Here is a 14,787-nt window from a genome sequence, read left to right as displayed (position 1 = left end):
GGGCTATAGACAGATGTGGCCCCTACCGGTCGACCAGTTGTTGGAGCACTGCGTGCTGTTACACCAACGTGGTCTGAACGTGAAAACCATTAAGGGCAAGTTGGCAGGCCTGGCGTTCATCGCCAAAGCTCAAGGGTTCACTGACACGTGTAGTGACTTTCGGGTTAGGAGAATGTTAGAAGGGTGGTCCCGGGAACGGCTGCCACCAGCGGCTGATGCCCGGCAGCCCTTATCCATATTGCAGCTGTCGGCCTTAAGCCACACGTGGATCAGGTTGTGCACTTCACACTATGAGGCCTGCCTTTTCCACGCAACAGCGACTACACTCTTTTTCGGGGCTTTTCGGGTGAGCGAAGTTTTAGCCAATTCTGTTTGGGACAATAGCATGCACGAGCTCCAGTGGAGTGACGTGCAGCTACGACCTAGTGGGGTCTCCATACGCCTGCGACAGTCCAAGACGGACCAGCATGGTCGCAGTGTGGAGATTGCTTTAGCACCAACGACTGATGGTGCCGTTTGCCCGGTGGCGGCTTTAACCGCTTTTTGCGCTTGTCGTGGGGAAACCCCGGGATTTTTATTTTGTCACTGTAATGGGGCCCCCTTGACTAAGTACCAATTCTGGGCTGTTACTAGGCGGGCCCTTGAAGAAGTGGGCGCGGACCCCTCCAGGTTCGGCACACATTCGTTTCGTATAGGTGCGGCTACCGCAGCCGCCACAGCTGGTTTTGCGGATCACCACATTATGGCCATTGGCCGTTGGAGGTCTGCAGCCTTTCGTTCATACGTCAGGCCCCCCCAATAGGGACCCGGTTTTGGCCGTTTTAATTTTCTGTTTGTTGTTTCAGCTGTTGCTGGTTCCCGGCCCGCAGTTTGGCTTATGGGCCACAGTTTCGTGTTTTGGGCCGGCTGTTTTGCTTCAAGGTCTCCTGTCGGATCACAACTTTCCCTGGGCTTGAAGACGGACGTTGTATGGTTGGGCCGCAGGGGAATGCGCTGGGAGGGGCTTCGCCCCCTGTTTTTTGAATGGTGTCAATCCGAGGGAGCCCCCGAGTTGTTGGTGATCCACCTTGGGGGCAACGATCTCAGTGTTTTGAGCGGCTTGTCGGTGAGCATCCAGGCTCATGAAGACCTTCGGGCCATCGCAGCCGCGTATCCAGGCACACGTATTGTGTGGTCTGAGATCCTTCCCAGACTTGTCTGGCGGGATGCTGTTTCACCCAAAGCCGTTAACAAGGCCAGGTTGAGGGTCAACCAGGCCATTGGGAAGGTGGTTAGGGAGTTAGGGAGGGTGTAGTGAAGCATCCCCTTATAAAATTTGGAACCCCTTGGCTCTACCGAGCCGACGGCGTTCGCCTCTCAGAGGAGGGGAACGCCATTTTCCTGTCGGACCTGCAGGGGTGCCTCCAGGAATTGGTTTAGGAGGCTGGGTGGGGGCCGGGGGGGCAAGATTGAGATCTGACCCCCCCTCCGTGGCAGGTTTGGGGCGGAAATGGGCAATTAGAAGCAACTGTGCATGCTCCTTTCGGGCATCATTAAAGGGTGATGGACCGCCTCTCTCCAGGAACTAGAGGTTCGAGCAATGTCAGGGATTGGAGAGAGGATGTCCATGGGAATCACCAGATCCAATGTCTCACGGGGATTGGAGGGTGATCTCCTCCCACAAGCAGGGGCGTGGCTAGGATCCAGGTGAAGGTGGTACCTTCACCTGGTTCAGCAAGGAGTTATTGCCCAATGTTGCCAAGGAATTTTATGGTAGGAATTTCCGCCCCATTAGTTTTGGCTCTGCAGGTCCTTAGTTTGTTTTGAATTAAATATTCAAATTTATTTATTCAAATTTATTTAAAGTTATTTAAAGTTATTTAAATATGTTAATTAATAAATGACTCTTAATTAATCCACAATCCATGTCTCAGCGTCTTTACTCCACCTCCAGGGGCAAATACCCGGCCAATGGTTTTTTAACCGTCGGCCAAAATTGCCTCAGGGGCGGGGGCGATGGTGTATCAGCTCTTTCGAGCTGCGAACTTCCGGGTTCTTTGGAAACCGGAAGTTCGGCTTCTGGCAGCGCGCCAATGAAAGCGTGCTGCCGGTTTGCTGAGGCGGGTCCACAAATCGCCCTATTTAAGGCAATCTGCATTGGAACCGCATTGCTTTTAAAGCGAACACCCGCCCACCCTCCGCTATCACCAGTGTGTCCTCCAGAGGTCGCCTTGGGGCCGAATAGGAATTTTTTGCGGCCTCCCCTTTAGAGGCGGCTGTTTTTTCGCCTATTCCACACTGACAGGTGCGGATTGGATTGGTTAGGGGGTGTGGCGCATTTAGATAATAAATAGGCCTCCCTTTGGTCATTGGGGTTTGGCAGGTTTGGGGCGGAAATGGGCAATTAGAAGCAACTGCGCATGCTCCTTTCGGGCATCATTAAAGGGTGATGGACCGCCTCTCTCCAGGAACTAGAGGTTCGAGCAACGTCGGGGATTGGAGAGAGGATGTCCATGGGAATCACCGGATCCAATGTCCCACGGGGATTGGAGGGTGATCTCCTCCCACACGCAGGGGCATGGCTAGGATCCAGGTGAAGGTGGTACCTTCACCTGGTTCAGCAAGGAGTTATTGCCCAATGTTGCCAAAGAATTTTATGGTAGGAATTTCCACCCCATTAGTTTTGGCTCTGCAGGTTCTTAGTTTGTTTTGAATTAAATATTCAAATTTATTTATTCAAATTTATTTAAAGTTATTTAAAGTTATTTAAATATGTTAATTAATAAATGACTCTTAATTAATCCACAATCCATGTCTCAGTGTCTTTACTCCGCCTCTGGGGGCAATACAATGAATCCAATTCCTTTTGACTCCTTCATTAAAGGTCAAGATTGTTTTATTTGAAAATAGTGAATTTGCTATTCAAAAGTCACCTTAATATTCTGCAAATTCTTCCCAATATTCCACTGCAAAAGACTGTGACTTTCATTATTAGTTTACCCACAGGCTCTTTTTTAAGCAAGATGTTTCTTCACAGAGGGGCTTGTTATGTCATTAATTTTATGAAAATAATCTCTCATCTGACTATTTTAGTAGAACTGACCTTCCTTCCTTCCTTCCTTCCTTCCTTCCTTCCTTTCTTCCTCTTTAATGAAGATTTTCAAAATATATGTTTAAAAATACATAATTAATTGTAGTGCATTTATTATGTGCTAATAGAATTCCCTTTCTTCGCAATTGGAGAGATTGAGTGGAATATGCCTGAATAAATTGAAAGTTATTCCAAACAAGGCTTTCCAGATGTAACACAAATTTTGTTCCCAGCTTTTAAATGTTATATTCCAATTGCTTATGTCTAAAACAAATTAAAAATTGCTTACATTCATCATAAACTTCACTTTTGTGACCACGGCAACGAAAATTATGCATTTTTACTATAGAAACAGATGATTTTGCATCTTCTCATTTATAGTCAGACTAAGAACACTATATGCATTGCAAATTTACACAGCTTACCAGAAACTGTTCAGAAGTGTGCGGTTTTCCAAGATTTATGACTATACTGCAAATGAATTTCACGAATCAGTCCCCAAATATAGTCGCCCATCATGTTTTCCTTATATTGTCCTTGGTAACAGCATTCAAAGTTCATAATGTCCTGGTGAAAGTGCTCGCCTTGCTCCTCTGCATAAGCTCCCATGTTCTCTTTGAACTTATCAAGATGAACATCAAGGATATGGATTTTGAGTGACATCCTGCAGCCCATTGCAGCATAGTTCTTTATCAGAGTCTAAAGCAGTTGTACATAGTTTTCATCTTTATGATTGCCTAGGAAGCCGTGAACCACTGTGACAAAACTGTTACAAGCTGTTCTCTCCGTCCTATTCAGCTTCTTGGGAAATTCACTGCATTCTATGATCTTCTTTGATCTTTGCTTCAGATAGCTTAGGGAAAAGATCTTGGAGGTAATTGAAAGCTCATTATCTAGAGCCCTGACAATTGTTTTATGAGCCCTAACTTGATGTCTAGTAGTGGCAACAGCACCTTGCATGTGTCTACCAGTGGCTCCCACTTTACATTGTTCTTCCCCACAGTGAACTCTGTCCGCTGAGGCCAGTCCCACCTGTGGTAGTGCGCTTCAGTATCCCAGCTGTCCCAAAGGCAAATGAAGCAAGGATACTTAGTAAAACCACCTTGGAGGCCCCTCAGGAATGACACCATTTTGAAATCTCCGATAACTTCCCAGCTGTACTCATCATATTTCAATGCACCTAACAACATCTTGATACTGGTGTATTCCTCTTTCAGGTGCACCGAGTGAGCTACAGGAAGAGACGGATACTTGTTCCCATTGTGAAGCAGCATGGCTTTGAGGCTCTTGCATGATCTGTCTATGAAGAGGCACCACTCATTTGGGTTACAGGTGATACCTATAGCCTCGAATAGACTGGATACATTGTTGCAGAAGCACAGTCCATCTTGATGACTGAAGAAGATGGAAAAACCTTGGTGACGCTTACTCTGATCTGTGACTTGGACACTTTCATCTAATAAGTTCCATTGCTTGAGCCTTGATGTCAGAAGCTCAGCATTGGACTTGGTCAGACCAAGGTCTCTGATCAGATCATTGAAGTCTTTTTGGTTAGGGTAGTATGGCTTCCGCTCCTCATCTGCATATGAAGAGAAATCATGATCTTCAATGTCTTCCTCGGTGTCTGACCTGCTGCTTTCTTTTGAAGGTGGTGTAGCTCTGTCTGGAGATGTTGGTACCGGGGCAATAGATGAAGGAATGTCAGGATACGTTACAGGCAGTGCATTTTTGCCAGTGCGATGTTTGGAAGGGTCCACCATGCAGAAGTAGCAATTTGTTGAGTGATCAGTTGGTTCACGCCAAATTCTTGGGATAGCAAAATGCATGGCTCTCTTCTCTCCCTTGTACCAACCTATAAGCAAACAAAATAAAATTTGGATTGAGAATTTGTTTTAGGCCTATTTCACACTAATGACGTGATATTTACAAAATTAACACAGTTAATCTGCTATTTAAGAGAGTAGCATTTATCCACTTACCTTCAAGAGTTTTCTTGCAGTGCTCACATGTGAAATGAGGAACCCATGGTTTGTCTTGGTCACCAACAGGCATGCCAAAGTATGCTTTGTAGGCCTCACACATCTTAGCAGATGCTTCCACAGAGTACTTTTTCGCTCTTGTCTTCATAAACTGGCCACATACGTAGCAAAATGCGTCTGCTGGATGTATGCAACCTCTTGATGCCATCTAAATTGACTAAGTTGCTGTGTACTGTAAGGAAAAAGGATGTCTCTCCAAATTTGATAAAAATGGTCTTTATTCCATGCAGTATTAAAGTACAAGAGTGTACTGAGGATTCAGCAGAGCAAGATTGATCACCCGGTACCAGAGTAACACAATATATATACATTTACATTCCTAAGCTCCTCCTGTAATGGGTGTGGGGTGAAGTGTGAATACTGTTGTTATCAGAATCTGAATAGATATTGAATTCACACCTGTCTGTCTAGGTCAATTCCTCTTTGTCTGTGATGGCCATTGCCCACTTACTATGCAATCCCAATCAATTAGATCCTGTCTCTCCATCTCTCAGGAAGGGCTTTAGTGGCCCTATATAATTGTAGTTATACATTTACCTACAATTCTGTACAGTCCCAGAAAGTTCTAGATAATTCTGGACAGTTCTAGAAACTTCTGGGATAGTTCTCACAATTCCAGAAGCTTCTTAAGTATCTTGAAATATTGCAAATATCCTTAAAAATAGAGCAATTTCAAAATATCATTGTGCTGACCACAAAAGCAAAGTTTACAGGGAATAATAACTTTTTTCTATTCATTTAAGGTACAAACAATCAGGAAAACACACTTGACAACTGGGAACAATTTTTTTTGAAAATTGTTACATGGTGATTGTTCTGGTTTCTGGTAGAACTTTAGTTATTGAAAATAACATTTACTGAATGCAGTATTTCATAAACAAAGAAACTCCATTTTTATTCTCTTCGCTTCTGTATTCAAAAATGCAATACAGACTGACACATTCTTTTCTCCTGTTATCTCTCTTAATTACATTCCACATGCATTCCTTCATGCCTCCTCCCGTCTCCTGAAATCCATGAATTTACAGCATGATTCAAAAACAGCAGGAATGACTGCAATATAACATAGAATAAACTTACTCGCTCCGGAGCCAAACTGAAATACATTTCATCTTAGAACTACATTGAAACGCCACCCTTCTTCCCCACTGGCCTCCTGACGTAACTAATACATCACTCCAGTATTTAACCCATTCCTCCCCTTAATATCTTCTTCCAAACACCTATTCCTTATGTTTTTGGACCCTTCTGAATTTAGGATTGACCCAGCGAATGTCTGTTTCTTCCTCACTAGATTCTGGACTCATAGCAACATCCTGTTGCTGGCCTCCCACCTGTTCTAATACCTGTAATCCGGGGCCTACCACTAATTCATAAACACTATCTGTATCAGAGTCCTCAAGCTATTCATCATCCTCCAACTGACCAGGAGTATGTACAACAGTGATCAGCAAGCTAGTTATAAATAGCACAGATTTATTCATTGGGGTTTGCCTATACATGTCTTACCCCTCACTTCAGAAAAAAACTATCTCTGATATTCAATTCTACTAATTGTATGTGTCACACAAGAAAGAGATTATCATCAATTGATACATATCAATTATCTCCATATTTTATTAATTCCATATTTTATTTTATGTTTTTTGCACTAAGCTTATGTTCAGGATAATATTTTTGTTAACTTGCATGGGCTTCTGCTAAATTCAGAGCTCCAGTAATATGGTTGGTTAGATTATTGTTAGGTTTGTTGTATCAACACAGTCAATGTTGAGTCGTAGAATTACTACAGTAGTAGTATTTTGGTCAGATCTGTGAGGTGATTTGTTTGTAAACCTGACTTCATAATACAATGAATTGCTAATTAGTTTGACTGCAAAGAAACCTAATTATGATGCAAAATACTTTCTCTGCCGTACTAAGGAGTTCATTATAATTAATCCTGATACTATTCTGAAAAGTTCACCATTAGAGGCAGGCCCCAACTAGCTGAATCAATGTGAAAATAAAGTAGGGGAAAATTGTTTATAAATTTAGGTGCCCAGTTTAAAATTGGTAGATCCTGTGTATTGAGTCCAAATTATCAATTACGAAAGCAGTGCCACATTTCTTCCTGTTTTCTTTTAAAATAAATGGACACACATTTTGAGCAATACATTACTTTACACCACAATTGTGTCTGATTTTCAAAACAATTTTGTGTATTTGAATTGCTTGTCTAAATACATTTAGAAAAAGTTTTGTTCTGAGCTCTAAATTATATACTGTATATTGATAATAGTATTAAGAACTGATCATTTCAGTTGAATGTGGGCTTATATCTGTAATTGTATAACATTAAACTGTATGTTTCATAATTAGATAAACAACTTTTAGACTATATGTGTGTGTGTGTTCATAGTTTTATATATATATATATATATATATATATATATATATATATATATTCTACATTTTTTAAAGAAAATGTACATATGTAACAGTGATCATATTCTTTGCTAAAGTGATCTATTTTTCTCTTCTTGAAGAAGTGCTATTTATTAAATGAATACATTTCTGTTCACTGTGACAAATTAAATTCACTATTGACTTTGATTTACTATGGTTTACTCAAAACAATAGAACCATAAAGAAAAGGCAACCAGTGTGCTATGAATTTTTTCCCCCTGTACCAGTTTGAGCTACAAATAGGCATCATCCTTGATTATTTTTCCACATCATAAACCACTTCCATATGAGAATAATGGTTACCACTCCCACCCACCCCATTTCTCTACTTGTAGTTGGTCCCCAGATGGATTATAATATGATTTAAAGCACACACACACAATTAATAGAAGGGAGGTAACATGAGAAATGTTATTTTCTATTTGTCCAATATTTCAAAATTTTTCAGTTATTTTCCAAAATAAACAAAAATAATAAAAGCTAATAAAACAGTTTTCTCCAATCTGGCATTACCTAGTTGTTTTAGGTGTCTTATTCCACAATTTTAAGCCCATGTGACCAAGAAATGAAAACCTAAAAACAAGAGAGCAAAAATCTATGAAAATCTGATCTATAGGATTCTGCCTTCTAAATGGACTTTTTCATTTATGTTTGATTTTTATGCCACCCCAATGTGTATGACTTTAGGTGGTTTAAAAAATGGAACAATGAAACACAATGAATATAACATTCAAAAAGAGAGTCTTCAGAAAACTGCAAGTGCATTTCACTTATTTTGAATACAGGTCATTCTCAACTTACAATTCACTTGGTGACCATTTAAAGATTCTACAGCATTGAAAAATGTGACTTATGGTCGTTTTCATAGCTTTGCCCTTTGCAACATCCTCATGAACATGTGATTGCACTTCAGGTGCATTGCATCTGTTCATATTTATGACTTGCTGTGTGCCAAGGTCATGTGATAACCTTTTGCAACCTTCTGACAAGCAAAGTCAACAAGGAAGCCAGATTCACTTAACAACTTGGTTGCTAACTTATTGACTGCAGTGATTCACTTGACAACTGTGACAAGAAAGGTTATAAAATGGAGCAAAACAATTCACTTAACAAAAGTCTCACTTAAAAGAAACGTTGGCCTCTGTTGTTCTTCGTAAGCTGAGGAATGTCCATAATTAGAACCCGGATTGTGGGGGCAATATGCTGGCTATGTTAAAAAGTGCTATTGCTAACGTTGTAAGCTGCCCAGTCTAAGGAGAAGGGTGGCATAAAAATGGAATAAATAAAATTGAATAAATAAATTAAGAATGACTTTATCTTACTACTTGCAATATAGCAGTGATGGCAAACCTATGGCACGCATGCCACAGATGGCATGCAGAGCTGTAACAGTCAGCACGTGATCTGTTGCCCTAGCTCAGCTCCAGTGCATATGGGCATGCTGGTCAAATGATTTTCAGCTCACACAGAGGCTCTGGAAAGGCATTTTCAGTTTCCAGAAAGCCACTGGGGAGAAGGGGGAAGGTGTTTTTGCACTCCCCAGGCTATAGAGAGGCCTCCAGACCATGGGGACGATGAAAAACAGGCCTACCAGATTCACCAGAAGTTGGGAAATGGGCCATTTCTGGCTTCTAGAGAGCCTCCATTTTTGGTCTTTCCAGGCATTGGATTATGGGTGTGGGTACTCCCACATGCGTGATAGTATGCACAAATATCTACTTTCGGCACCCAAGTAAAAAAAGATTTGCCATCACTGCAATATAGTAATAACAAATACAGATAATGCCACACAACCTCAAAAATAAGTTTCAGCCATACCAATCTATTCAATTCAGTAGGAAGAATCTCCTTGTCTCCTATATTTGTTTAGAGCTTATAATTCATATGCCACAGACTGAACAGTCTCTTCTTTTGGCCAAATTGTGAATTGGTCTAGTCCTATGTTAAGGTCATTATCTGTTGCAAAGGAATTAATTATCACACAAGGCAGAAAATTGCAACCAGTTTATTCTGTACAGCAACAAAGAGGTGCTCTCATGACCCAAGGCACAAACTGAGAGGCCCTAATTAAATATAGAGACAAATTAGCATAGATCTTAACACTTATAAAAACAGTATCATATGATCATTGACAAGCAGTAAGCAACAAGTACAGTGGTACCTCTACTTAAGAACTTAATTTGTTCCATGACCAGGTTCTCAAGTAGAAAAGTTTGTAATTAGAAGAAATTTTTCTCATAGGATAAGGTGACCAGTCATCCCGCTTTTGGCTGGACAGTCCGCTTTTTGATAATTTGTCCCGCATCCCAGGGCATTTGAAAAATATCCCACTTTTTAAAAAGATCAACTGCTGGGCAGCGATAGCTGGCGCGACAGTCACTGCCAGAGTCATCAGCGGTTCCGGGCCAGGTAGCCTCCCATCAAACCACCCCTACCAGTCTATACCCCCTCCTGGATAACACTAGGGTGGGAGCCTCTAAGTCCACCTGAGCCAGATCCCTCCCCGAAGAGGCAGGTGGAGCTGGCAGCCAGTAGGAGAAAGCCGAAGCAGCCGGGCATTTGACAAGTCTTGGCAGCTCAGGAAGTTCTCCTCTTCCTTCACCTCCCATGTGAGTCCTTCTGGCCAGCTCCTTTGGTGCGAAAGGCCAAGTGCCTATGCTCCTGAGCCCCTTCTCCTTCCCTCCCTCCTCCTCTTCTTCCTCTGACCTCCCCCCCCCTTGGCCAGGGCACGATCTTCAAAGGCACTCTCCATTTAGCCCCTTTGTTGAGCACTGCCTTGTTGAAAAAACAGGGGAGGGAGGAAGAGAAAGAGAGAAAGGAAGAGAGTGAGAGGGAGGGAAGGAGGGAGAGAGAGAAAGAGAAAGAGAGGGAGGAAGTGAGAGAGAAAGAGAGAGAGAAAAGAGAGGAAGGAAGAAAGAGAGAAAGAGAAAGAAAAAAGAAAGAAAGAGAAAGAAAGAAAGAAAGAAAGAAAGAAAGAGGGGGGAGAGAAAGATATAGAAATAGATAGAAAAGGAGGGAGGAAGGGAAAGGGAGAGAGAAAAAAGAGGAAGGAAGAGAGAAGGAGAAAGAAGGAAGGGGAGAGAAATAGAGAAATAGAAAGAGACAGAGGAAAGAGAAAGAGAGGGAGAGGGAGGAAAGGAAGGAAAGCAAAAGAAAGAGACGGAGAAAGAAAGAGAGAAATTTGGCCGGGCCCATGACGCCACTCCCAGTAATACCGGTCTATTAGCAGCCCTGCTATGCTGACCCAGAACAGTAAGCTGTCTCCTTCTTCTTGTTGTAGATAAATCAGACAGAATGTGTTAACTCCTCCTTTTTTCTGTTGGTAACTTAACTAGAAGATTTTGCATCTACTGTTCATCTACTGTTTTATCAGTTAGGGCCAGAAGGACAGGGAGTTGAAATCTTTTAGTAATAAAACCACATTTTGGTGGGCTGCCAGAGAAGCCTTTCGGTGGTGCTTAAGGAGACTTTGGCAGTCCCAAGCGAAGAGAGCGTTTTCCTTTCTCTAGGCGCTTGGAGAGGGAATAAACCACTTCACTTCACTGTGGTGACTTCTTCATGCTGCCTCCCATACACCTGGCACGAGGTTGCCTCCCGGAGTGCCTGGGAGCAGAAGGGCAAAAGGGGGTGCTTCACCCTGGCTGGATCAACTCGGCTTCAGCCAAACTGAGGAGTCACCACAGTGAAGGAAAGGCTCTGGCTACAAAGCGAGCGAGCGAGCGAGAGGAGAGGGGAGCCAAAAACTCTCCAACCCCGATTGCAACGAACTCTGCCTCTGCGGAGCTTCTCCGACCGCGGCCCCCACCTTCTTCCCACCCCCGCGAGGAAAGAAGGCAGGGAGGCCGGCAGACAGGCAGGGAGCCCCGATGGCAGCCGCGGAAGGAGCTCGGCCCTCCGGAAGCCAAGCTCCCCATTGCTATGGGAAGCCAGCCACTTCTCCTGCTGAGCCCACTGAGGAGCTGCAAGGCTGGCCCCGGAGCCCCGCGCGGACAGCGTTTCCTCGTGCCCGGTGGGTTCCCCTTTCCTAAACCCCTGCCAGCCCCCTCCTTCCCTTCCCGCCCTGCCCTCCTTCCCCGAGGCATCCCTTGCCCATCATACACTGCCGGGCATGGGGGCTTCCGCCGCCGCCTTCCGCAACGCCCCCCAAGGAGCCGCGTGGGTCTCCAGCCTTCTCCTGGTGAGTCACCGCGGCAAGGATGCAGGCGAGGGAGAAAGGGAAGAACCCGGCGCCTTGGGCACTTCCCTCTTGCAGTAGAGGGGTAGGTGGTTTGTGGGGAGCGGGGGAGGGAAGGAGCCGGCATAGTAAAAATCACAATTTCTTTCGTTGCTTTTTCTTTCTTTCTCTATTTCTCTCTTGCTCTTTCATTCTTTTTTCTTTATCTTTCTTTCTTTCTCTTGCTTTCTCTCCTTCCTTCCCTCTTTCCATTTCTTTCATTCCCCCTCTCTTTTTATTTCTCTTTCATTCTCTTTCTTTCCTCTTTCTTTCCTTCTTTCTTTCTTTCTTTCATTTCTTTTTCTTTCTTTCTCTCTTTCTCTCTTGCTCTTTCATTCTTTTTTCTTTCTCTTGCTTTCTTTCTTCCTCTTTCTTTCTCTCCTTCCTTCCCTCCTTCCATTTCTTTCATTGCCCCCCTCTCTTTTTATTTCTCTTTTATTCTCTTTCTTTCTTTCTTTCTCTTTCTTTCTCTTTTTCTTTCTCTCTTTTACCTTCCCTTCCTCTATTTCTTCTTTTCTTTCTCCTTCCTACCTTCTTCCCTCCCTCCCTTCCTTCAGTCCTTCCTCTCTTACTCTCCCCTTTCATAAGTTTCCTTCCTTCCTTCCTCTGTTCCTGTCCCTTCCCCCTTTCTTTCTTTCTTTCTTTCCTTCCCTCTCTCCATTTCTTGCTTTCCTTCTCCTTCTGCCATTCTTTCCTCCCCACTCCCTTCTTTCACTCCTTCCTCTCTTACTCTCCCCTTTGACACCTTTCCTTGCTTTCTTTGCACCCTTCCTCTGTTCCTGTCCCTTCCCTCTTTCCTTCCTTCCTTCCCACCCTCTGTCCATTCATTCACCCATTCCTCTCTTGATCGCCCCTTTTACCATTCCTTCCTTCCTTCCTTCCACCCTCCCTCCTTCCTTCATAGCTCGCCCTCGCCTTTCTTCCCTTCCTTCCAGATGGGAGTGCCCCCTCAAGACACCCGCCCGACTGCTTTTTCTCTCCCCTCATCCTTTCCAGCTCCTCACCGGTGGCTGCCGGGTGTGGGATCCCCCTCCCCCTCCCCTCACTAGAAAGCACATGGTTTTGTCAACAAGAAGGGAGAAGTGCCAAGGAGCCGTAAATAAGCCTCGCTCCGCCTGACCGATGCCAGGAGGATCTTTCTTTCCCTTGTCACTCCCGCTTCTTTCTTTCTCCTGGACGAGTCCACACAATCGGCTTAACCCAGTTTCTGAAATAGCCTATGGCAGTGCTTCCCAACCTTGACAACTTGAAGATATCTGGACTTCAACTCCCAGAATTCCCCAGCCAGCATTCGCTGGCTGGGGAATTCTGGGAGTTAAAGTCCAGATATCTTCAAGTTGCCAAGTTGGGAAACACTGGCCTATGGGACCGCCTCACTTGGCATGAAGCGGGAAATGATCCCCGGGGGATGGAGTGGCTTGGCGACTTAAAATAGTTTTAAAATGGCAGGGGGGGGGCAGACACTTAGGCTGTATGGGGCCCCAAAATTCCTGATGGTGGCCCTGCAGCATAGTATATGTTCTTTGATAATGGCAACCACACCACAGTTGTGGGAATTTGCGGAGGAGGAGGAAGTAACATTCAAAACAGAAGGGAGTAAAATTACTTCTCTTTTTAACAAAATGCTAAACCTAGCTACACCAGCCTATCATCCCTATCAATCAGCCTATCATCCCTATCAATTTCTTTCACATTTCCTAAGTGTTTGATCTCTCCTTCTGATTTAGATTTCCTTCATCCAAGTTATATGATTTTTTTCTTCTGTCAGCATCCCAAGTCTTGATTCTCCTGCTGTTTGCAAGCCAAGTCATTAGGTAATTGTCACTGTGGTCATTTTACCACAACACCACTCTTTCTCTTCAATAGCCAAGTTGCTAGCTACCGTTATTAGCTGCAAAGATTGGAGTGGGGTGGTGGTAAAAGTAATGCATGGAGAGAAATCATATGCTTGCTCCTCTTTCATTTTTGATAACTCATACATAATCTTTCCCGTTCCATTAACTTAACGTTTTATCTTTTATCCTCCAAATCTGCATGTTGTCTTTTCTTAGGAAAAAGGCCTCTTACTATTTTTACAAACTAAACATTTTTTACTCTTCTCCTTTCTCCTCTGGCATATCCATCTCTGTGTCTGTTTCTTTGTGTCTGCACATGCATCTGCAGTTCTACAGCATTTTATCTCCTCTAACTCCAAGAATTAATTTCGTGCTGAAAGTTTTTAATTCTAATTTCCTTACTGACTCCAAACACTGAACAGGAAGGATTTTTATTTATTTTTTATTTATTTATTTTGTCCAAATAATACACAATGAAGGTTATAGAGGATATAGTAGAGATAAAATACGAGATATAGGAGAGACTATAGGACAGGGGATGAAAGATACAAGAATATTTATATACATGATACTAGTAAAAGAGAAACATTAGGACAGGGAACCAAAGGCACTCTGGTGCACTTATGCAGGCCCCTTACTGACCTCTTAGGAATCTGGAGAGGTCAACCGAGGATAGTCTAAGGGTAAAATGTTGGGGGTTAGGGGATGATACTACAGAGTCCGGTAATGAATTCCACGCTCCGACAACCCAATTAGTAAAGTCATATTTTTTACAGTCAAGTTTGGAGTGGTTAATATTAAGCTTGAATCTGTTGTGTGCTCTTGTGTTGTTATGGTTGAAGCTGAAGTAGTCTTTGATAGGCAGGACATTGCAGCATACAATCTTGTGGGCAATACTTAGATCATGTTTAAGTAGTTCTAAACTTTCAAGACCCAGGATTGTAAGTCTAGTTTTGTAGGGTATTCTGTTTCGAGTGGAGGAGTGAAGGGCTCTTCTGGTGAAGTATCTTTGAACATTTTCAAGGGTGTTGATGTCTGAGATGCGATATGGGTTCCAAACAGATGAGCTGTATTCTAGGATGAGTCTGGTGAAAGTTTTGTAAGCTCTGGTAAGTAGTGTGAGATTTCCAGAGCAGAAGCTACATAGGATTAGATTAACAACCCTTGAGGCCTTCTTAGCGA

At 43.3% G+C, this 14,787-nt stretch overlaps 1 long non-coding RNA gene across 1 annotated transcript in view; it reads right to left on the bottom strand.

Annotated features, from left to right (window-relative positions):
- The window catches only part of LOC139168985 (uncharacterized), a 211,788-nt gene that overhangs the window by 94,649 nt on the left and 102,352 nt on the right, over window positions 1-14,787 (bottom strand). Inside the window, exon 3 of the long non-coding RNA XR_011559410.1 lies at window positions 8,071-8,130. This is a non-coding gene — a long non-coding RNA (uncharacterized lncRNA). The remainder of the gene's footprint in view (window positions 1-8,070; window positions 8,131-14,787) is intronic.

This window comes from Erythrolamprus reginae, chromosome 6, assembly GCF_031021105.1.
Source record: "Erythrolamprus reginae isolate rEryReg1 chromosome 6, rEryReg1.hap1, whole genome shotgun sequence".
Taxonomy (NCBI): Eukaryota; Metazoa; Chordata; class Lepidosauria; order Squamata; family Dipsadidae; genus Erythrolamprus; species Erythrolamprus reginae.
The sequence above is the reverse complement of the archived record's forward strand: the minus strand, read 5'-3'. Positions and strand labels throughout refer to the sequence as shown.